This window comes from Camelus dromedarius, unplaced genomic scaffold, assembly GCF_036321535.1.
Source record: "Camelus dromedarius isolate mCamDro1 unplaced genomic scaffold, mCamDro1.pat HAP1_SCAFFOLD_176, whole genome shotgun sequence".
Lineage (NCBI taxonomy): Eukaryota > Metazoa > Chordata > Mammalia > Artiodactyla > Camelidae > Camelus > Camelus dromedarius.
In genome coordinates, this window is record NW_026989746.1 from 750,161 (window position 1) to 773,126 (window position 22,966).

General features: G+C 40.8%; 1 long non-coding RNA gene across 1 annotated transcript in view; it reads right to left on the reverse strand.

The window, feature by feature from the left end:
* Window positions 1–3,535: 3,535 nt before the first annotated feature.
* Window positions 3,536–22,966, reverse strand: part of LOC135320507 (uncharacterized) — a 50,393-nt gene continuing 30,962 nt past the window's right edge. Inside the window, exons 4-7 of the long non-coding RNA XR_010379675.1 lie at window positions 18,264–18,361; window positions 14,287–14,530; window positions 11,540–11,663; window positions 3,536–4,864 (exon numbers count right to left, since the gene is read on the reverse strand). This is a non-coding gene — a long non-coding RNA (uncharacterized LOC135320507). The remainder of the gene's footprint in view (window positions 4,865–11,539; window positions 11,664–14,286; window positions 14,531–18,263; window positions 18,362–22,966) is intronic.

Here is a 22,966-nt window from a genome sequence, read left to right on the forward strand (position 1 = left end):
CTTGTTCCTCCCCATATGTATGTATGTAGTGTTGTTTCCCACTTAAATGAAACTGTGTTTTCTCAATAAGGTAGGTGACTGACGGCTTTCACACACACTTAACTCTCAGAATTGAGCATGTGGGGAGACGTTCGTTCATCTAGCATAAATGGAATTTGAAAGTGATGATCATGACCTGTGCTTGTAAAAAAAGCAGTTAAGGGAGCATTAATTTAGAGCCTTTATAGTTATGGCCATGAGACATTACAGAATTTCGTTTTCAGCAGTTGATTTCTTTTTTTTAAACTTCAGAAAACTTAAGTTTTTCCTGTAACTGGATATAGATAGTGAATATCTTAAAATCTTGAGCGACCGCTTCAAAGTAGACTAGTTATTTGCTTTTGGTCTTTAATCTAAAGGAATATCCAGAAGTCCAGTGGCAGTTCGTAAGCAAGGGCATTATCTTTGCCTTTTCATTTTTTATGTGGAATAGGTATAACTGTATACTAGGTTACTGTGTTTATCTGAAGAGCTTCTTGAATATGTATATGTAAGTTATATTTTCAAAAATTATAATATTATGAAAATCAATTAACCTTGGAGATATATTTCATATATTTTATTCTTTAATAATATAGATTTAGATAGCCCTGTTTTATGTAATACTTATGAAAATAAGTTGGCTTTATATAAATCCTTTTTCGATAAATCATTTAAAAATTGGTTTTTTTTTATCATTTGCTTCTTAAAAATAAGATATTAATTGCACAATATGTATTTTCCTTCAAGTTCATCCTTTTTTCTCTATACTATCTTGAGTTGCTTAGATAATTTTTCCCGCAGTATTATTTATTTTAAACACTCAGTATGTGCTTCTGTCTGTTGCTTTATTAGAGAGCAAGAATTCATTATTATTTTTAATAAAATATACTTTCAGGAAACTATACTGGGATTCTTTCATTCACACAGTTAAGCAATGATACCTGTTTTGTTATATCAATTGTCTAAGCCTCTCAACTTCCAAAAGATTACATGGACAAAGTTTAAAACGTCATAAATGATTGACTAACAAAGTTTATTGTGTTCCTTGATTAAAAGTACAAATATGAGTCAGTCTTAAATTCGGATGTAAACGTCTTATAAATTACATGAGTCTTCTCCAAAATTCTTTAATTTGGGCTTTAAATCCTCCAGTAAAAAACTGGTTTGAAGAAGAAGAAAGTCGAGAATAGATTCAATCCAAATTCTATGGGAATAAACAAAGCTAAATGTTTCAGTCATTTTTTTGAAGCAGAATAGGTATGTTTTGTGCACCATATGATTTTAATAGTATTCATCTGAACATACGGTTTTGACACCATGAGACCACAAGCCAGCAAACAAGATCTCAGGCAAAGCAAGAAAAACAACTGAGGGGATTTTCTGCTGCAAAATTTCCCCTAACTAAAACTGTAATTGAGAACAAATCTGACGCCATATTGGATCTGTTCCTTCAGTTTGAAGCACTGTGCCCTGTTTTCCAGGCTTAATCTTGCTGGCTTTGCACCTTTTGTAAAACAACGTTGCCTTTAGCCTAAAACCTACAGGAAAGCCTATTCTCGGGGCTCTGACCTTTAAGGATGTTAGCACTTCTGCACTTATGCAGAGATGGCAAGTTGCAAAATAGAGAATAACCTTTGTTTTGTTGGAGGCTTACAGGGACACAATAGCCTGAGCCACATGGATGGCTGCAAGAACAAAGAATCCCGGCAGCAAGAAGTTTCACAACCAACCACACCCCTTCCCCTTTTTAGTTCAAAAGGAGCCTTAATTCTGACTTGGGAAAGATGATTCTCCAGGACATTAGTCCCCCATCTTCTTGGTCTGCCAGCTTTCTGAATAAAGTTACTATTCCTTGCCCCAAAACCTTGTCTCCTGATTTATTTATTTATCACTGTTGTGCAGTGAGGAGAACAAGTTTGGCCTCAGTAACAGAACCAGCTTTGTCATTCCCTCTGATGTGAAATCTCTCTGGGTGTACAAGTGCTTGCCTGGTGGTGGTGGTGGCGGTGGTGGTGGTAGGCAAAAATATTTCACATCTCCTGATTTCAATAGGCTAAAATTTACTGCTATTTAAGTCAACTCTAGACTTTTACACAATCACCTGCAGATGTGCTTCTGGGAGCTACAAAAATTCCAACAATGAAAATAATTCTATTGTCTCCAGACAAGATAATTTTCCTCAAAATTGAGCAGCTCTGAAACACACTTCAGGAGTACAGATAGATGCAGTGTTCTTCATTTCCCATGCTGTTCTGACACAATTTTCCTCTTATATCAAAGTAAATTAAAATCAGTCTTCAATAGCAGATGCTCTGGCATGATACAACAATGTCAATTCCACTTATTTATTGAGCCAGAGCAGCTTTAGAATAAATAACTTTATACCAAACTCCTGCTTGATATCCTGTCTTCTCCATGGTGGCTAATTCCTTCTTCTTACTTCCTAAAAGTTCTCCTGTTATGGGAAGTTAGCCTTTACTGTGCACATTCAATTGGGAAGGCACAAATTAAATATGTGAGGGGATGACATACATATTTAATTCTTACTTATACATAAATACAAGCACACAGGACCTGTGTCTTGGAAGATGTCACTTTCTAATGTGGGCAAAAGGATGGTCTATAGTTCAATCAATGATCTAAAAGCAGTTTTCTAGGATATAATAAAGCAGTGCTTGAGTTATAAGACAGAACAACTCCTGGATGTGAATCAGTGGCACCAATCAGTGGGTGCACATGTGTGCATACACACGCCTATGCACACGGAGCAGCCTTGGAGACACTCCATCTGTGCTGATGGAGCAAAGCCATGCTGGGGAGATGAGGAAAAAGTGCCTAATACAATCAAACCAGGACACCTGAGTAATGGGTAATAGGAGTCAATTGAATTTTCTGGTTAGCTGAAGGCCAAACAAAAACACTTTTAGTTTCAAACGTCATTGTTAAAAAGTTTCTTAAAGCACAGAAGCCTGTTTTCCTGCTTTGCTTAGTGTCACATGGCATATTAAACATGACAGATTCTTAGTTCTCTGACTGTGGAACGGGAAAGGCCTTGCTGTCATATTTCTGAACATTAGTCTATGTTTTGCAGCACAGTGGATACTGAAAATGGGGCAATTTGAGTGAATGGGAATGGACATAACCTAGCAGTCATTGACTGTGTGTGATTTGCCAACTTTCTCCAAAAAGTAGGGGTAGCAAGCAAATCAGATAAATTGAGGGATCCTGGGGTGGGGAGTCAGGTGGGCTGACAGCTGGGTGGTCCCAGGTAGTTTGTTTTACTGTGTAAAATTGTGACTATGATCCAGACAGTAACACACTGTCAAATTCTTGTGCCTGTAGCTTTGATACCTGGCCAAGTCTGTGAGCCAATTTTATCGATGGTGCATAATGAAGATAACTAACATTCCCTGAGGACCAGGTTGTGTGACTTCCATGCATTGACTCACTGAATTCCCTAAGAACCCTTTGTGGTACATAACAGTCTTAAAATATGCAGCAGGGGATTATTCTGTTTGCAGATGATAAAATGAAACTCTGAACTGTTGAAGCCTGGCCCGAAATAATGCAGATGGGAAGACGCCGTGCTGGGAGCTCAGCTCGGGCCAGGCTACAGAACCTGAAGCTCCCAGCAAGTCCCCTCACCCAGGAACCTGGCCCACAGCCACTGCCTGGCCCTGTTCTATTTCTATGAGTGCTCATAGGAAAAAGCCAGGTACTCAGGGTCAATGAGACTTGATTAAGAAATTCAAACTGGGATAGCCTTTTGTTGGGGACTGTAACCTGGGAGTGAAACTGGCAGTGAAGTAAGGGAGGAAACATCTCTCGTTGTAAGAATATTTCTAGGGAAGAAGGTTCCCTGATGGGCTGGCATGGGAATCGCTGTGGTTGTGAGCCCCGTGTTGCACTGTGGGGTTGTGGGCAGGGAAGGAGAGAGGCTGTTCATACTGGTCATAGTCAATACAGTTTGTAAACAGCTGAGTTCTGTTCCCTCACAGCTCAGACACATGCAGGACATGAGGATGCTTAGCTAATGACCAACAGTTGTTATCAAAGGCCAAGAGTGGGGTGGGGAGGAGAGATGGGGCCACCTTCTGGAAGAACCGCTGCCCCAGGGGACCAGGAAGGTAGTGAATGATTGGGGATGCACAAAGTGTTTCTATGGCCTCATCAGGTAGTTCCTATTTTAAACTGATAGTCTGGAATATATGGTCAAATGCGGTGGAATGTCTGCTCTTATTTTAAGTTCTACAAACACTTAAACGGATAGATTTCTATCTCCATTATACAAGCACTGCTGGGTGACCTTTATAGTCAATGTGAGGATCAAAAGAGTGAGTACTTATTAATGCTATTACCATGCTTCTACTGAATTAACACTTCAGCAACAGTATAACGGCCACGCTCCTTAACAACTGCCTCTGTAAGGGTCTTGTAAGTCACAAATAATAATTATAAAGAAAATATATTAAAAATAATAACAATTACAGTTACAACAACTATGTTGTTTATAACGATGATAGTGTTAGCATCTCCCTCTCATATTAAACAGTACCCAACACTAGATTCCTTAGGAAACAACACCAATGCATTTTTGGACTTTTCTAAGTCTTCACCCAATGAAGCCTTTTTATTCACATTGGTCCACCAAAGCCAGAATTGCAGTTCCTTGCATGGTGGGCTGCCATGCTGCGATGTTCTGGGCTTTCTGGCACAATGCATCTATACTGGGTAGTCAAGGTTCCACGTACCCACTCTGATTTCCAATATATTGTTCTCCAGAGCCAACAGAGGGGCCACTGGAAAGAGGCCACATATACTGTGGTGAACCCAAACTGAATACCTGTTGAAGGAATGGACACAAAACATGAAGTGGTGGATGGATGGAAGGACAACATAAATTCTTTTACTCCTGTAAAGAGAGAGGGGAAAATGGTGAACTAAATCCCAAAGAGAAAAGAAGTTCATGGTAATAATAATGTTCAACAGTGAAAGAATCCAAACAAAAGGCAAATATAAAATCTCTGGGAAGAAGACTCATTACAACCTGTTTCTTTCACATATATACCCTTAGTAGGAATAACATACTTAAAAATCTTCAACCAACCATAATTATTTGCTCATAATAAACTTGGGAATCTTGAAGCATATTATTCACTCTCAGTGTTGAAATAATACAATCTTGGAAGATGATTTGTATTTGAGGATTAAAAAAAGAATATTGTGGATGTATCTAACAATTTAAATAGAAATAAGAAATGTACCTTTGGGAAAGCTATGCATAGAGAATGTTGGAGGAAATACACTGAATATAGGCAAGTGAGCAAGCTCCCTTGAGTCTGGGAAAGTGAGTGCAGCACATTCAGAGGGTCTATGAAGTTATTACAAGTCACAGAAAGGTATGCAATTAAAGTGTCTTCCTAAGCAAAATATTCTTCTTCAGGAATTTTTATCTTGATATTTCTATGGTCTGTGTGGTCACAGGAAGTCAAAGTTATGGTGGTGGCTTAGAAGTTCTTTTCTCTCTGTGTGTAATTTACAGGGCAATGCTACAGATGGGGCAGCAGAGATCTGTGGTAAGCTGTTCCATAGGGTGGGGGAGTGGTTAGAAATGATAAGGTCAGAGATCTAAAAGACTTTTAGACCCTCCCCTCCTAACTGGCAGACCTTTAAAGTAAACTAGCACAGGTATGTAACTAAGACAGTGGATGAGAGGCAAATTTATAGTCCCTTTAGTGTTACTGCTCAGTCAAGGGGTAGGGACCACTCTGGCCAGGAACGGCAAGACCGTGAATGGGGTGGATGGGTAGGAGGAGCTGACATTTGCTTCTGACCTGAGAGGCAGGCGTGTGTTGCAGAAAAGCCGACAGTGCTGGAAAGATGCAGTAGGTCCACAGCCCAAAAGGAGCTGTCATATTCAGGGAGGTCAGAGAGCAAGAACCAGAGTTAGTGACGCCACAGGGTCAGCAGCGTGGCAGCATTGATGTCAGTATCTGTGTCCATAACCCACCTAACCCTACATGAGCTCATCTGCCTACGGGGGCAGGTAAGTAGCAGAAATGCTTGGAGTGGGTGCAGCCACTGGCAAATTGGCAAGTGGACATCCTAAGGAAACGCAATGCTCACCATCACCATATTGGAAATAGGGCCTCACAGTGTCAGATCTCCTTCTTATTCAAGAGAAGCCAGAAATTATGAGTTTATTAGCAATCAACCCAGATCAAAACCCAGAAAAGATATCATTTTATAATGACAAAGCAGGCACAGACTATTCAGAAATAAATTAATGAAAAATATTAAGAAGATTCTGATAAATGATTTAAAAAAAGAAAAAAAAAAGATGATTGAATGAACAGTAGAATGCACCACCCTCTTCAGTGGGCAGACTCAAATTTGGGGGACATAGAACATTTTTTCTCCAAAATAAATTTAGTATCTGAATGCAAATTTAGTTAATATTCCCAAATGGATTTAAGAAAAAAATCTGAAAGGTGATCCTAAATGTATTCCAGAAATATACCCATATATACAAATAAAATAATGAGGAGGGATGTTTGAATTTGTAGTATTAGAGACATTCTGGAAAAGGATAAAACAGGACCAACTCTAGGAGGTATTAATCTATGTTCATGGAAACATTATAGAAATAGTGCACTGAGAGTATGAATGAAATAGATTACATTTCAAGAATAGACGTGGATATTTGTGAGATTTTAGTAATATTATAAAACTGACACTTCAAATCAGTGGATTCAAGTACTGCAGTAATTAGCTAAATCATTGGAAGACCTGGTACAGTGTCCTCATTTATGACATTAAAATAAATTCCAGATAATTTTTTAATTAAAAAATAAAACACCAGAAATAACCCAACATGATTTAATCTGTTCAGATTTTCAAGCGAGAAGAACTTTCTAAAAAGCTTTTGGAGCAAATACCAAAAAGAGCAAAGGCCCAGCAACTCAGCAAGGCCAGAAACGCCCACTGTAAAACAAAACTAACCCTCGCCCAACCCTCTCTCACGGTCCTGTGTTGCTCTCTGATACTTTCTACACTTTCTTCTTCCCTTTAAAGTCCAGTTTCTTGGAGAAGTACCTGCGCTGAAGACTTCTCCAGGGCTCAGAGCCCTGCATCCCCCACGGCCCTCATCGCAGCACTGAGACAGGAGTTGCACTGCCGGTGGCTGCGTGTTTCAAACTAGTCGGCACTTCCAGCTCCTATTTATTTGATTACCAGTTAGCTTTTGCCGTGGACAAATATTTTCCTCTCAGTGGAATATTTTCCCCCCTTAATTTTTGTTTTACTTAAATAAATTTAAAAAGCCCAGACAGAAAATTGTGTGTGCACATATGCACACACACAGATACACACAGATCTGTTTTTTAAAGTCTACCTAAGTATAGTCCTCCTCTGCCTTTTCCCCAGTCTTGGCAATTAAAGCTGGGTTTTAGCTCTTGCTTTTTTGCCCCACACACACACCCTTTCTCACTATGCTCCTTTTAGTCAGTGTTCAAATCCCTCTGAAGCCAAGTTACAGCCTTCTCTGTGTTGCCTCAACTAGTTTCTCCCAACTGCTCTGATATTATTCTTTCTCTTGCTGGATTTCTCTTCTCCCATGTGCCATGTACATGGCCCTTTTCCCCAGGGCCTCGTCCTCAATCCTTCACTTGGCAGGAATGAATCGCCCCCACGGCCTCACCCGCAGCTCCTCTGAGCTCCTGACTGTTGAATCCAGCTTAACAACGGGCATCACTCCTCAGATGTCCCATAGACACTTTGCAATCAAAATGCCACACACAGAACAATCTCCTGGAAACCATCTCCTCCCCTTACACTCCCCCTGCAGATCCGCTCTCCAGATGGGTCACTGGAAAGTCACCTCAGCAGCTCTGTGGCCCGCCGCCGCGGCCCTGCAGTCCCCTCTGCAGCAGTCACCACTTCTGCCGCCCACGTCTCTATCCCTCTGCCCAGGGCCTCTCTGCAGGCATGTGCCACTTGTCTGGATTACCTGGAGTGGCCCCCGAAATATCCTTTCCCACCAAAATATGGGCCTCCTCCCAAAAATATTATTTTCCATTCTGCTGCCAGTATAACCAGATCTTCTTTAACATAATCATTATGCAATTCTCTTGCTTACATATATTCCAATATAGCGCTGTTTTTTTAAGGATACATTCAAGTCTAAGCACACAAGACCCATCATGACAGAGGCCTTGTGCACCTGATATTCCCACCTGTGGATACTTTGTTCTAACCCTACTTGTTGTTCTTCAGTCTGGCCAAGCCGCTTCATGCCGTGTACTCTTATATGTCTCTACCTCTCTGCATGAAGTGTCCACTCCCTCTACCACACATTAGAGAGCTAACTTCCTTTCACCTTTCAAAATTCAGTTCAAATATTTCCAGCTCTATGAAGTCCAATGTGTGTTCACCTGCTTAGCAATCCATCAACTACTCGCCAAGTCTCGCCTGCCCTGCAGAGTGCAGACACCATGTCTTACCTGTCTTGGTCTCCCCAGCAGTTGATACAGTGTTTGGCATAGCAGGTGCTCAGTGTTTGTTGGATAGATAAACGAATGAATCAGTAAAGAGATGAGAGGTCTACAATCCCCCCCAGTAACTCAGCTGCCATTTTGGAAAGTTCATTCTGCGGAGTTAAGGAAATGTCAATGCAGGTGGTGAGCAGACAGAACAGAGGTAAGGGCGTGGGGGAGAAAGGCGGTCCTGGAGAGCGCAGGAGAGGCGTGGGTGGGAGAGCACTGGAGAGAGAGGGAATGGAGGGGGCGGGTGCAAGGAGATGTTGAAGAACAACTGATATTAAATGCAGTAAATTAAATAGAGAACATAATAAATGAAGGGAAGATCAAGTTAACACAGCAAGGATGGAAAAGGCAGTACCAGAGACGAAGAGCTCTCACTTCATCACTTACTGCATTTCACTTACGGCACCCGCCCTCTGGGAAGGCAGCGCCAAGTTCTTGAGAGACTGGTGTTTGTGCTGTGGGTGCTCTAAGTACAAAACGGTATCTTATGGCTTCCAGATTTTAAGACTGATAGATTATTTCTCTTATGTCCCGTGTCTGAGTTCTCAAACAGCAGGATCTTTTGCTTCTGGGGGTGAGCTATTGTGGTTAATAACTCAGGGTTACTCCAATAATCTCAAAGGACAGTGGGGAAATCACTAGAACAAATAAAAGAGAAATTTCACTCAGAAAAAAACATATGCCCTATAGAAACTTGTGGGGGCCTTGGGGGCAATGTTACCGCCAACTCATCTAACAGTTGTATGTGAGTGCATTGAAACTCCAAGCTCAAGTCACTTAAACACGTATGAGAACCAGGGTCCAGGCTGTGGTGCTTCAGACATGCACGGGAAGATGAAAAGCCTGACTATTGCCTCCGACAGGATCAGTCCAGCCGGGGAGCGCAATGGACACAGACATGATCACGCACCATCAAGACAAGAATCAACTGCAATTCATGCTTAGAAAGGAGAGCAGAAAATCTCTAAAAAGTTGAGGGTTTGCTGCCAAGGCTTGGCAAGAACCCTTCCAGGCAGAAAAGCAGAGAAAGATACTTCTGGCGAAGGAGACTAGGGATGGTGGCAGGGTGCGAGGCCTAAAGAAGCAAGGGTGGAGGGCTCCAGGGTCATCTGTCAGAAGCTGTTCCCCTTCAGCAGCTAAGAGGCCTAACTAAAAAGGCAGGTGGGGTGTCATTAATGATCATGGGGAAAACTGGGAGGAGGAAACTGAGGTCAGGAGATCACCACCAAAGGCACTTTATTTGAGAGGAACAAAAATAATTCAAAAAGCACTTGGAAATCCTATCTCCCATGAATGAAAAGAACACAAAATAAGTTTCACTCCAGCGTTGAATACAGAATAACAGACTGCCTACTCTCAAAAATGGATTGAAATTTCTAATTCGTTAGGGATTATTTAGAGAATAGGAAAACGAATAAATCTGAACAATCTCTCTAGAATAGCTGTTACTCCATCCTGTTATGTAGGGTAGAGTTAGGCTGAATTATTTAATTAGTATTTTAATGAGACTATAAAGTTCTAAAAGTCCTATCCATTTCTCCCAAAAGCGTGCAACTTTTCCTTTCAATGACCTTTATTTGACTTAACTAGAACAATAACTATTTTCCAAGGCTTTTTTCGTGTGTGTTAAAATACCAAATGATATGCTGCCCTCAGAATGTTGTTGTTATTATTAATGCTGATAATAGCCCCAATAAGAAATATTTACAATTATGACTCATTTTGGAATAACAGGTCATTGGATTAAAGTCCTTTTGAAAATAAGCAGAAAAAACGAACATAATTTCTACACCAGGGACAGGAGCTGCACCCTTAATCGAACCTGGTCACTAAGCACAACAAAAGCAAAGATGAAACTCAAATCAGACACCAGGCCACAAAGCATAGCTGACTGAAGATGACACAAAATGACCTTTCATTCACCGAGGGAATCAGATGCTTTTCTATGTATATTATATATTTTAAAAGCAATTATTATATATATAGCATGTAATTTAGGAAAAAGAAAACTCCCTCTTTCTGTAGACTTATAAACAGGAAGCCCAATGGGGTGTCTTGCAGACATGAACCGGCATGCATAAATGCAAAGCCTATTGACAAAAATACTTTCCTGTCTCCTAAGCTTAAAAAAAAAAAAGTAATTCAAGGCAGTGGTGAGCTCAAAGGTCTCAGATACAAAACGTGCACATCATCAGCCTTCTAGTAGATAAAAGTGCGCCATGCATAATAGAAAAGTTGAAGTTTCCTAGGGAAATCTATTTTGAGATGCAACAATTTAAAGGCAACCGAGAGCTCAAAACCAAGTTCAAACAAAGAGAAACAAAGGCCAAGCAAATTTACAGAAATGGACAAAGACATTGGAGAAGGAGGGGATCTGTGTTCTACCAATACTCCAGATCAGCAAATTCATCCTGAATTCAAGCCAGTGATGTGCCATGAAGTGACTCAAGGAACCAGGCTGAAACCATCGGCCAGAAGAAATAGGAAAAATGTCAAAGGCAGGTGTGAGGTGTGGAAGGGGTGACCCTGTGACCCTTGCTGCCATGAGGCAGGATGCTCTTGCGGGCTTTCTGCACAGGCTGGCGGGCTCACATGACTCTGTTTAGAAGGATATCAGCCAACAGCTGTGCCACACGGGCTGCAGCCCGTGCTGAGTCACATCTAGTAACGGTTCTGAGTTCATCCTTAGACGACATGACCAGAAGGATCTGAGAATCAATGATGGAGAATTACCTGAATGAGTATTCCATTTCATTCCTTGGCAGTAAACCTTCAGCATTGTACAACATAAATATTGACAAAGATATACACAGGCAACCTATTTGAAAGCCTGACTGCATAATTGCATCTAATTGAGAAAAGCGGGATCCGTTTCGGTATGCTAGGTCTTTGTTTGGCTCGGTAACCGATGCTTCTGAGACCGAAAGCATATTCTAGTATAACCGACAGCACAGAAATCCCCACTGATGACTTACTCATTTCAGGGTATTCATAAAATAACCCCAGTTTGCCCGTTGGATACAGATGGTTGTCCCATTCCCATCGTGGGGTGGTCTGTTCTGCTTCCGAAACTGTGGCATCATTAGATTCATGACCCAGCTGTCAAACAGATCAAATTATAAAGCAAGATATTATCAGACCAAGGTCATAAAAGTATTACTGACATTTCAAGCTGAACACATCATCTTCCCAAGAATTTAATTTCTTGTTTTCAGGATAAATTTCTTTTTATTGCTGCCTACCTACACTCAAGTATTGTGAAAACTAGTCCTGACTACGTACCTTGTGTTTACCAAAATTGTAACGACTACTACTACTTTATCTCCTACCTCCTTTTCACGTGGGCACTTTAGCTTTTAGAAGATACCTACTCTCATTAGTTTTTTCCCCCTATTTCTCTGCTATTATCCACCATGGCATTTCCAGTTTGTAAATTGTCAGAGAAAATAAGTAAAAGAAAGAAATACAGGGTCGGTGAGCTGGTGATAAGTGCTGCAGAGGAAAATAAAGGAGGGCGAGGAATGTGTGGTAGGGAGGAGTGTGGATGGGGCAAGTGACCTTTGAATAAGGCAAAGACGGAGGCAAAGGTGTGGGCAGAGGGAAGAGTGATCACAGGCCTTGAGGTCCCTCACGCTGGACAGACAGCATGGAGGCTGGTGTGGGCCAGAATGAATAGGAAATAAGTGGTGGTTTTGGGGGGTGGAGCCTTAGAGGCTGCCGTGAGGATGTTCATTTTTCCCTCTGAAGGAATTGTGGAACCATGGAGGATCACTGAGCAGAAAAGTGATACTCTACCGTTGGATCGAACAGGTCCAAGACCCTAACTTCAGCTGAACAAATCAAGGGCCAAAGAAGTGACATGCCACCTCAAATTCAGTGCAGAGCTTGAAAGAAACAGCCTCGACTCGCAGCCCAGTGCTCTGCACCCTTCTGGATGTTGTCCCACAGAGCTGTCTCTAAGGTTAAATTTTTTCCTCACTCAGAGGCTTGTGGGACAACTGAATGCTTCCCCCTTATTCAAATGGCAATTTGTCCTGAAAGGAATTCGGAGTTGGCAGTGAAACAAGGCATGGACCTGTAGACTACAGAGCTGTTGTTCCTGAAAGCAACAGCTGGCGCGTGGTTTACTCGTGGAGTTCAGCAGAAGAGACAGAGCAACAACAGACAACTTAGCGTCTGGCGGAGCTTCGGCTGACTGCACTGCACGTTTGGATGGATTTCAAATTTGGACAGTGAGGCGTCTTCACACGAAAGGCAGGTGTATACATCATACATGCCCACACGTCTGTATGCACACACACGTGGACACACACAGAGTATATGATGTGACTTGCAAAGAGCTTCCCCTGCTAGGTTTCCCACTGCCTCTGATCTCAGCGTTAAACTTTCCCTGGCCATGCTCCCAGGGTTGCTACGAGATTTCTTTGCAATGGAACATGCCCTTCGCTTCACAAACTTTCCCCAATTCTTTCAATGATATTAGGGGAAGAGCAGGGAGCTCTGTGAAGGGGTGGGGATATGGACTCGTGATACCCCTGAATCTGAATCCACACTTCATGGCTTATTTGTTATTTAACTTTATTTACATTCAAAATGCAATTGTTGCAGATCTCAGAAGTTGATTTACACTCACTGCTGTGGCAGAATGTTGCGGTCAGTAGACCCATCACTGGATCCTCTTATTCAACACGTCCTTCCAATAATTCAGATATTACTGTATCACAAAATGCCCATTTCTATATTTTGATACCTGCTTTTCAGTATAATTATCTTCCTTCTTTATTCTCTAAATCTTATGATTTTTAAACATTTTTCTGAGAAGTGTTCCACAGGCACTTTACATAAGATAAGTTGATAAAGAGATCCTGGAGTTCAAAACCACATTTAAATCCTGAGATAAACTCAACTGTGCCGTATACATGGCTAGGTTTAGTCTGCTTCCTTTGTTACTTTGTTTAGTAATTTTTGTTTCAAACAACAAGATCCTACTGCATAGCACAGGGAACGACATTCAAAAACTTTTAATAGCCTATAGTGGAAAAGTATATGACAAGGAATATATATATATATATATATATGTATGTATATGTGAATCACTATGCTGTATACCAAGAATTAACACAATATTGTACACCAACTATACTTTCAACAAAAAATGTTGAAATAAAATTGGGAGGTGAAACTTCGACTGCCCAGGCTGCTGTCAAGATGAAACGATTCAAAGCAGGCCAGGTATTAGCAAACCCCCTAACACATCAAAACCCCATATGGGATCTTCTTTTTGAGCAGCACAGGCTAACCAGCTGTGGTCACCTGTAAATAAGGTTGAAGTCACTTAGACCCTTGGCTTGGGAACGCCGTGGCCACCGGGGTGGGGGTCACTGCAGCACCTACGAGAATGACGGGGACAGCCTGCTCCTGATGCCGCTCCCCAGGCCGCAGCCCGGAGCACTGCAGTCAGGTCTGAGGTCCGGCCGGGAGCGCACAGCTCCACAGCCACTCGGAGCCCTGCGGTGCGGGTGGAGCTGGGACCGTGCTCGTCCATCACCCTTCCAGGCACCCAGACTCGGGAGTCCCCTGGGGGAATTTTTCTCTGCCTCATAATTCCTGTCTCAGCCTCTTGTGGAATGCGGTCCATGCCCAACGGAAGCAGGGCTTTAACCCTCCGGGACCCAAATCCATCACTGTTTGGATCCAGGATGTAACTTCCATGTTAACTCACCTGGTGCTCCCTTCTTGTGCTGAACTGCCCTCCCCCGTCGATGACATTAGGTCGTATTAGAAGTCCCGACTTGCTTGTCCTTAGCTAAGACTCTGAGCCTCTTGCTCAGTCTTCCTGACTGGAACCACTCTTCTGTGGCAGAAAAGCTTGGGCTGTCGGCAACCCATCATTGTCCTCGGTCTTTTGGGTTTTCTGTTGGTTTATGGTTCTCATGCAGGGATACCAATTTGCACATGAGAAACACCTGTAGACATTTTAAAAAATACAGACACTGGATCCTCCCCACTCTTCAGCCAAGGCTGGAAGATTTCTCCCTCTAGCAGGGGTTACACAATAATTTGCTTGGGAATTGACCACACATATTGGCATAATCATGGTAAATTGCCCTTTACTCAGTGCTTCCCACGTGGCATTTTCTACTTCATGTTGTCTTAGTACGTTCATTATCACATTTAATCCCTGAATTATAGATAATCACCTTTTCTTTTGAGGACACTCCTACTTGCTAATCTTGAATACAAGTATCTTTGATTCTCTTAATCTATTTCATTCCTGAGTTTCCTGTTCCTGGATTTAAAGAGTGAATTATGGACACATGTATTTAAGATTCTCTTAATATATCTATCTGACTCATCCTCTAACCAAATCATATCTGGAGAAGAGAGATTTTCTCTTTTAAATATTTGCATTTTCTTACTATATAGTAGTGCGTACACACGGTGGAAAATGTAGAAAGCATATAAAGTAAGAAAATTACAGCCATACATTATCTAAACACCAAAGGACAGTGCTATGTCATGTTGGGCATTTAACCATTTTTCTTAATATTTTATCATAAAATTTCCCTAGGGCAAGTTACTTAACCCTGGAATTGTACTAGACTTTTGTCAAGTACAGAATAACATTCCCAGAAATGACCCCAACATCAAAATAGTACGGGAGGCTGGGAAGGCCATAGGGCACTCAGCTTATTCTCTGAGTCCTACAAAGAATGCTGTTAATTCACTGATGTTACTCATTCGATGCCTGTGAGTCACTCACTCACTCAGCTGGCTCGGACTGAGACCTACTTTATACCAAGTGCCGATCCAAGTGCTGGGGAGACCCCAGAGAGAGCCTGGATCACGGCATCACTGTCCTTCTTCATTTGCTCCCAGAATCCTACTCAACAAACCCACATGGGATTGGGGGGTGGAGGCAGGTGAGATATGGTAAAATTCATTTCATTATGTTCCTTTAGACATATTTAAATAGCATGAAAATAGTCACTAACTTTGATAAGTTTTCTTTTCCCTTCCGATGTATTTTTGAGGATGGGTATAGTTTTGGGGCAGCAAGAGTAATTGATAGATCTTTAGTATGTTAGGATTTTATATGAAAAATTAAGAAGGAAACTGGCACCTTATACAAAGGGAAGAGGCAGTGAGGAAAACACAAGCGACCCTCGAACTTGGCTACCATTCAGAATTTCTGGTATTCAAAAAAGGGAAACATAATTCAAAATATTTTCCCTAAATATTTTAGCCCAGAGTAGAAATACATGTAGGCAAAGTTCAGCTCACTGGAACCTACAACAATGTGCTTACTTAAGCGAAGGTATAAACAGACCACAGATACTATAATGCATCCTTTACTTTAAACTAGTTAATGTGAGCAAGTTTCATTTCACATGAATTGCTCAGTACCAATTTAGGAAATATATCCTTCTTGATTGGCAAAAATAGCTCACTGATAACCAGATTCAACAAAATTTAGTGTTAAATAATTAACATATTTCCTTCAGGAAATGCTTTTGAGTAATCTGAGTTAAGTATTTCCTCTATCTGATCTATTTCTTTTCACAGAGAAAAGTAGTATTATTTGCACATGAGCTACTTTTACTCCTCTGGAGAAATCTGACTGTGAGCTCAGGGTAAGAGTTGTCTACTGCACAGTAGGGAAAAAAAAGATTCATTTCACAGCAAAGATCAGAATCTTTTTTTTGAGGGGCATGGTGAGCTGGGGGACAAGGGAAATGCCTTTGTTTGTAGACAGACCACAGTAATCCATCCTGAAGCTGAAAGATGAAGACCTTGTGAAGAAATGTGGAAGGACACACTGACACACAAATGTGTTCACTCTGCAAAAACAGAAAGAAGGAAAGAAAAAATAATTTAACTGCCCTATAAAGAGAATGGACAGAAAATTGGTAATAAGGGAGAGTGAAGGAAAGTTAGGGAAGGGAGGAGAAACAGTGAAAGGGAACTTGGATGCGGTGGGCAGAATAGCAGGTTTCTGGAGCTTACAATGAAGGATGATAAGAAAAAAAGTAAAGTTTAAAAAAAGTTACAAAGTTTAAAATAGTTTAAAAATTAAAAAATGAAGTTAAAAAATAATTTTTCTATAGTGACATGGAAGATTGTAAAATGATGGAGGATTTTATTTCAAAATTCAAGTTGTTTGAGTTTCTCCTCCATGCTCCAAACAACAGTAAGATCTGCTTGTGTAATTGGTTTTGGGGGACACCACAGAGAGGGGTGAGCAATGCAGTTCGGTTGGCCAGGAGCAGAATGCTTTTGTGGAAGGCAAGACAGAAGAGAGATCAACAGTTTCATGAGGACAGAAACTCAAAGCCAGAAATTATCTTAAAAAGCTTAGTGTGGTGGGCAGAAAAATGTCCCCCCCCAATATGTCTATGTCCTTATCCCCAGAACATAGGAAGAGGTAATATTCCCTGGCAAAGGGGGCCTATGTTTGCAGTTGTGGTTAACGTTGCTAACCAGCCTACTCTAAGAGAGATGAGCTGGATTATAGAGGTGGGCCCATTGTAATCACCAGGGTAGTTAAATGAGGAAGAGGGAGACAGAAGAGGGGAGAGAGGAGAGGAGATTTGACCACAGGATCAGAGTCAGAGGCACACAACCATGCTGACCTTGAAAGAAGGAAAAGAGGTCACAGGCCAAGAGACGTAGGTGGCCTCTGGAAGCCAGAAAAGTCAAACATACAGTTTCCCCTGAGGCCTTCAGAAACAGCCGTGCCAATATTTTGACTTCAGCAGGCTCCTGCGTTCAAGAACCCTACAAGGTTAAATTTGTGTTGTTTAGTGGAGACTATTTCTTTTTTCTTCCTACTACCATGTCATTTGGGGATACTTGTTACAACAGAAAGTGAATACACTAAGCTCCTTGAAATGTTCAGAAATTGCAGATAACACTGGACTGTCCACTTTGATATGGGATAGGGCTTATGTGAAAATCCAAAGGACAGTGTGACCTTTGCTAACATCTGCTTTTCTCATTTTTAGGAAGAGAACAGTAAGTCAAAACCTCTGTAGTTATTATTTTAGACAAGTGTCTCTTAAAACATTATGTAACCCTGTGCCTTAGGACACCAAGAGAGTCTCTGTTCTTAGAAGAACATGAATCCCATGAGATAGGGTCTTACATCTGAGTCCCACAGTGGTCTCTTATTGGCAATGAGAACTTGGGCAAATCATTTACCCTCTTTAAGCCACAGGATCTTCATTTGAAAAGGAAGATAAGAATAAGGATTGTTTGGGTGATTAAATTGTACACACACACACACATATATGTACAACATTTAATACAGTGACTAACACATACTAGGCACTCAACAAATTCCTGTTATGGATTTTTAAATGCATGTATAAAAGGAGGAGAAAGTTGCGGGAAGTTGTGGGAAAACTTAGTTCATGGCCCCAAAAAGGGCCATCTCTCAACGGGCTCTGATCAGTCAGTCCCCAGTGATGGGCTAATAAGTAGAAACTATAGCACTTGAGGATTTAATTTAAACATAAAAAGGAAGGAATTTAAACATAATTATTAAACAGGAGGTATGTTTACACTGTTGGCTGGATCATCTTATCTGGAGAGCTTTAATAAGCAGAGAGTCTCCCCTGTTTTAGAGATGGGCATGCAGGAAAATTACTTGGATGGGTGGGCCGTTCTCACCCCAAGATCACATGACTTAGTACTCACGGAAGTAACACCTCTTGTATGTTATTCCAGATGGACTGTCCTCCCATGATTATTGTCAGCTGCATCATCAGTTCAAGGAGACAGCCACCTGGGTCACACTGGAATATTAGAAAGAAAATCTCATTTAAATTTTAGATAGCTGTAACATGAAATAAAGTCATTATTTTATGCCTAAAAAAATCTAAGGAACAGAGAGTAAAGACACTCTTCATTGGGCAACTAAGAGAAAACATGAAACAGGTTAGACTGTCAGAACACAAAGCTGTATTCACACGTCTTCATTTCTGTATTTTCACAGCCAATACACCAGATCTCCAGGATAAGTCACAAATCTGCCATTAAAGAATGTGATGTAGAAACACGAGGAGTAGTATTTGACAAACTGGAAGAAGAACACCTTCATGGCTAGGTTGTTCCCACAGTCAGTCTGGTCCTTGGGATCTCTGCAGCTAGAATAAAGAAAAGTTAAGTCTGTAAAACTGTGAACAGCTTTGAGACCATAATCAAAGCCACGGACACATGAGTTAACAAGCTAAATATGTATATATATATATATATATACACAATTCACACTTTTTTCATATAAGCTGTTTTGAATTCCTTAAAATAGCTACTATGTTAATTCCAACTGTACACACTGTTGTAAGAGTTTCTCCCACTATGAATGCAATATCACACAAGGCAAAAAAAAAACAAAGTCACCCGTTCCTTAAAATTTATAAGCACAACAGTATCCAATGGGCAAGAACTGTCCTCTGTCAGGTGTAAGTTGAAAGAAAGCTACTTCTAAACATCCTGCTAAGTGAAATTCTCTTGTCTCCCTGAACGGCAGGAAGGTAGGACTATTGAAGAAAACAAACAAAACACGGGGCAACTTGCTAGAAGCATTTGGGGAACATAAAACATCCTCCTAGTTCAAAATTTGAATTGGTCTTAGTGTTTTCAGAAGATGACCACTGAGCAGACAACTGGGAGAACGACCCAGCCACATGCAGTGTGTGGGAAGCAGTTAACTAGGGCCGCTAAGCCGCTGGCTGGGATACAAGCCAGAGAGAAGAAACATTTGTTATAGAAGCCACAGCTGATGAGAATGGAGCTACACTAACAGGAACAGCATGGGGGGAGGACACATAACAGTGTGATTACTTGTCCTCTCCGTAACGCACAAGCAAATCTGCCACTGGAACCACGACCCTCTTCCACTTATTTGCAATAGAGAGACTATTTACTTTCAACAATAGGGTACATGATCTAATGTAATTGAAATTATTATTAAGCACTGACATATTTACACAGAGCTTGGACATTCTAAAGCTATCTTTGTCCCTTTTACTAATGCATAGCTGCAGCTAATTCACTTCTCATATAGGCTAGAGAAAATACGTTTACACTTGAAGTTTTCTAAAGACTGTAATGTACTGGAATTGAAGTGCCTAAAAGATAAAGTCTCTGTTTTGACCTGGTTCTAAAACTGGTGTAGAAATGACCTCAGCTGCAGAAGGAGCTTAACAGACTCAGTCATCTTGATTGCCACTTTCTCATATATGGCGTTCAGGGTCACGATGATGTTAAAACTGATGAGGGAAGCAGTGATGGGCGTGGCCCACCTGCACAGTCAGGTACTTCTGGATTGGGTCTCTTCCATTCAGGTTCTTGGGAAGTTCTGCTGAAAATACAATGAACACTGAAAGTCCGTAGACAATGATCCCAATAACTGAAGCAATGGTCAACAGGACCTGACAACCCAAAAGCCCAGCAGCATAAGGCTCACTAATGATCATATTTTTACACAGAAAACTTGCCCCCAATCTACGCTTAAACAGACAACATGCACGTGCTGTAAACCTCACATAAACCTGAGAAGTGATGTAAATCTCATGTAAATGCCACAAGAGACGTGAATATCCGGCATGTTAAATTTTAGGGGAGGAGGAATGAAGGATGTCAAAAAGAATGAGTGCATCCACTAATGTAACATGCTGACAGCAGGAGCAGCTGTGTGCAGGGCATAAGGAATATATGGGAACTCCACTTTCTGTGAATTTTTCTGTAAACCTAAAACTGCACTAAAGAAGGAAGCCTGTTAAGTATATCTTTAAATGGCTGAAAATGGAGTAACTGGTAGCATGTTCTTTTGGAGACAAGTCTGTGATAGCAGAACCAATGAAAGTATCCCTTCTACATCTATAGAATTATTTAGGTTATGAACTAGTTGTAACCCATGAAGGGGATATGCTTCCTTTCAAGGGAGAACCTATCACTGATTCAGGGGTCAGCAGGTGCTAGCTGTCATCTTCATTCTGAATAGGACCAGTGAAGCTGTGGACATGCCCTGAGGGAAATAGTGGAAGTGACTGCAGGTCTCTGCTGATGAAAGCTTCACATGCTTTTCATACTCCTTGAGATCTTAAAATGACAGGTACTCCTACTCCCTGCATTTGCACAAGATTCATGTCCCTGATCCATTGTAGTTCTGACTGTGTGGACTCAAGGGCAACGGGAGTGTCTGAATCATAATTTGCACGTGGCTGGTAAGGCTTCAGTTCCTCACTAGGCAGGTATTTTTCTGCCCACTGAAGAATGCACATTAAAGGTACCATTTTTAAACTGTTTTCCTTCCATCTACCTTCTTGGTCATAGTCCAGAAGCATGTACTCAGGGTCCCTGGCTGCTCCTGATGGCTGCCCCAGAGAGAAAGCTACAAAGAATGTGAATTTCAAGACTAGGTGAACCACATCATGTTATTTACAGTAACAGCGGGAGGCTGGCTTGCACCTGCAGGGGAGAGCAGATGGAGTGTTTACAAGCCCCTCCTGGAGCCACACTCCTGCATCTGGATCCCAGCTCCGATGCTAGCTGTGGGGCCTTGTGCAAATTTCTTAACTTCTAGGGGCTTCAATCTCCTCACCCATATAATGGGGGGATAATAATAGCAATTTATAGGACTATTGTGATGAGTCAATGATTTATTAATTGTGAAAACAATTAGAACATTAACCACAGGCATGTGAAAAACTATACCTAAGTGTTAGCTATGAATATGGTGACCAAAGTCTTAAAAAGGTGTTTTTCTTAGTTTTTAAGCCATCACTTTGTAGAGAAAGCATTTTATTTTCTCCTCTACTCTCTTTCATCATCCTTTTCTTCACAGTAAGTCTTCATGATTGTGAAAGGAATAACTTTTTGGTGTGTGTGTGATTAAATGTGAAAATTAGTTAAGGCTGTGAAAAATGTATTATACAAGGTATATTAAGCCTTCCTCTCTTGTACAGCACATATAGGCTATTTAAATACTATGCATTTTTAAAAAGTCTGCATAATAATTTTTTAATTATATATTAAGTAATCTTAATAGTTAAGATTCTTTAAATGCTTACTATTGCTTCAGCACACATCTATTTTTCTAAATCCTCACAATCACCCTGTTGGGAAGGTAATATTATATCTCTTTTACAGATGAGGAAATAGGGCCACATGGAGATGATGCAATTTGCCCCAAATGAAGCAACTATTAAGTGAAAGAACTGAAATACTCAAAGAGCCCAAAGACACACTAACTGTAGAGCACTGTCTACTACATGGTCTGTGAAATCAATTGTAATTCATTTCAGAACTTTTACAAACTTGACACATTTCCATTTTTCTTCCAAGCACTTAATGGGTTCAATATTTCTTACGAAACAGGAAAGCTTTCCATTCTCCTTCCTCAAGTTTCTTCTTATTTATCATCATTTCTGATCATAATTTTAACATTTGCTCATTAAAGATAATTTGAAAGTACTCAGTACTGGACAGAACTGTTGTCCTGGATCTGTCCCCAGTCTTAGAAGAGGGCCCAGAATTTGCTTTAGGATAAATAACCTCCCTTTTGTTTTTAGTCCTGTGATTTAAGCTCGATTAACCAACTCTTTCTGAAGCACCAGAGGTAGATCTCAGTTGGTTTAAGACAAATAATACCCCTCATTGTATTGGCCTCACACATGATTGGAGAATTGGCAAATAACCCAGTAAGAGCCACTATTATGTGAGGAGATACGTGCTTGTGCCCATGTGAATGATAAGCTTCCTCTATCAAGAGAGGAAGCTGCCAAAGAGACCTCTCTTGGTTTGGATGGATGATCTGGGATGCTGAGTGCCTAGAAGCAGCATGCTGAGACATAATTGGACACAGAATGAAGACAGGACAAGACCAGCCCTTGACATCATCTGGGCTACAGTATCTCTCCTTGACTGAAGCCAGACCTCAGATCTGAGGTTTTCATTTACAGGAACCAATAAATCCCATGCATCCCCATTTTTTGGGTGTTGTTTAAACACATTGGAAATTGATTTTGTCACCTACAATGAAAGGACTCCAACTCTGAAAATGAATAAAAAATAAAATAAGGAAAATGCTTCTACCTATAGACATAATTCCTTCAGAAGGGTACATTGTTTGTATATTACAAATCATTTTATATATTAATTTTATTCTCAAGCCTATCGTAAGTGTAACACTTTGACATGTCATAAAATATTTTCATGGACACACTTTTTCATGGCTGCAAACTATTCTACTTTGTGAACGTTTGGAAGAATATTTTGGCTGAGATTTTATATATATATATATACATATAAAAATATGTCTGTGACTTGCATCCGTACTGACTTTTCCCTGCCATTTTGAAATACTTCCTGATTAAAAGTTTTTCAAAGCTGAATTA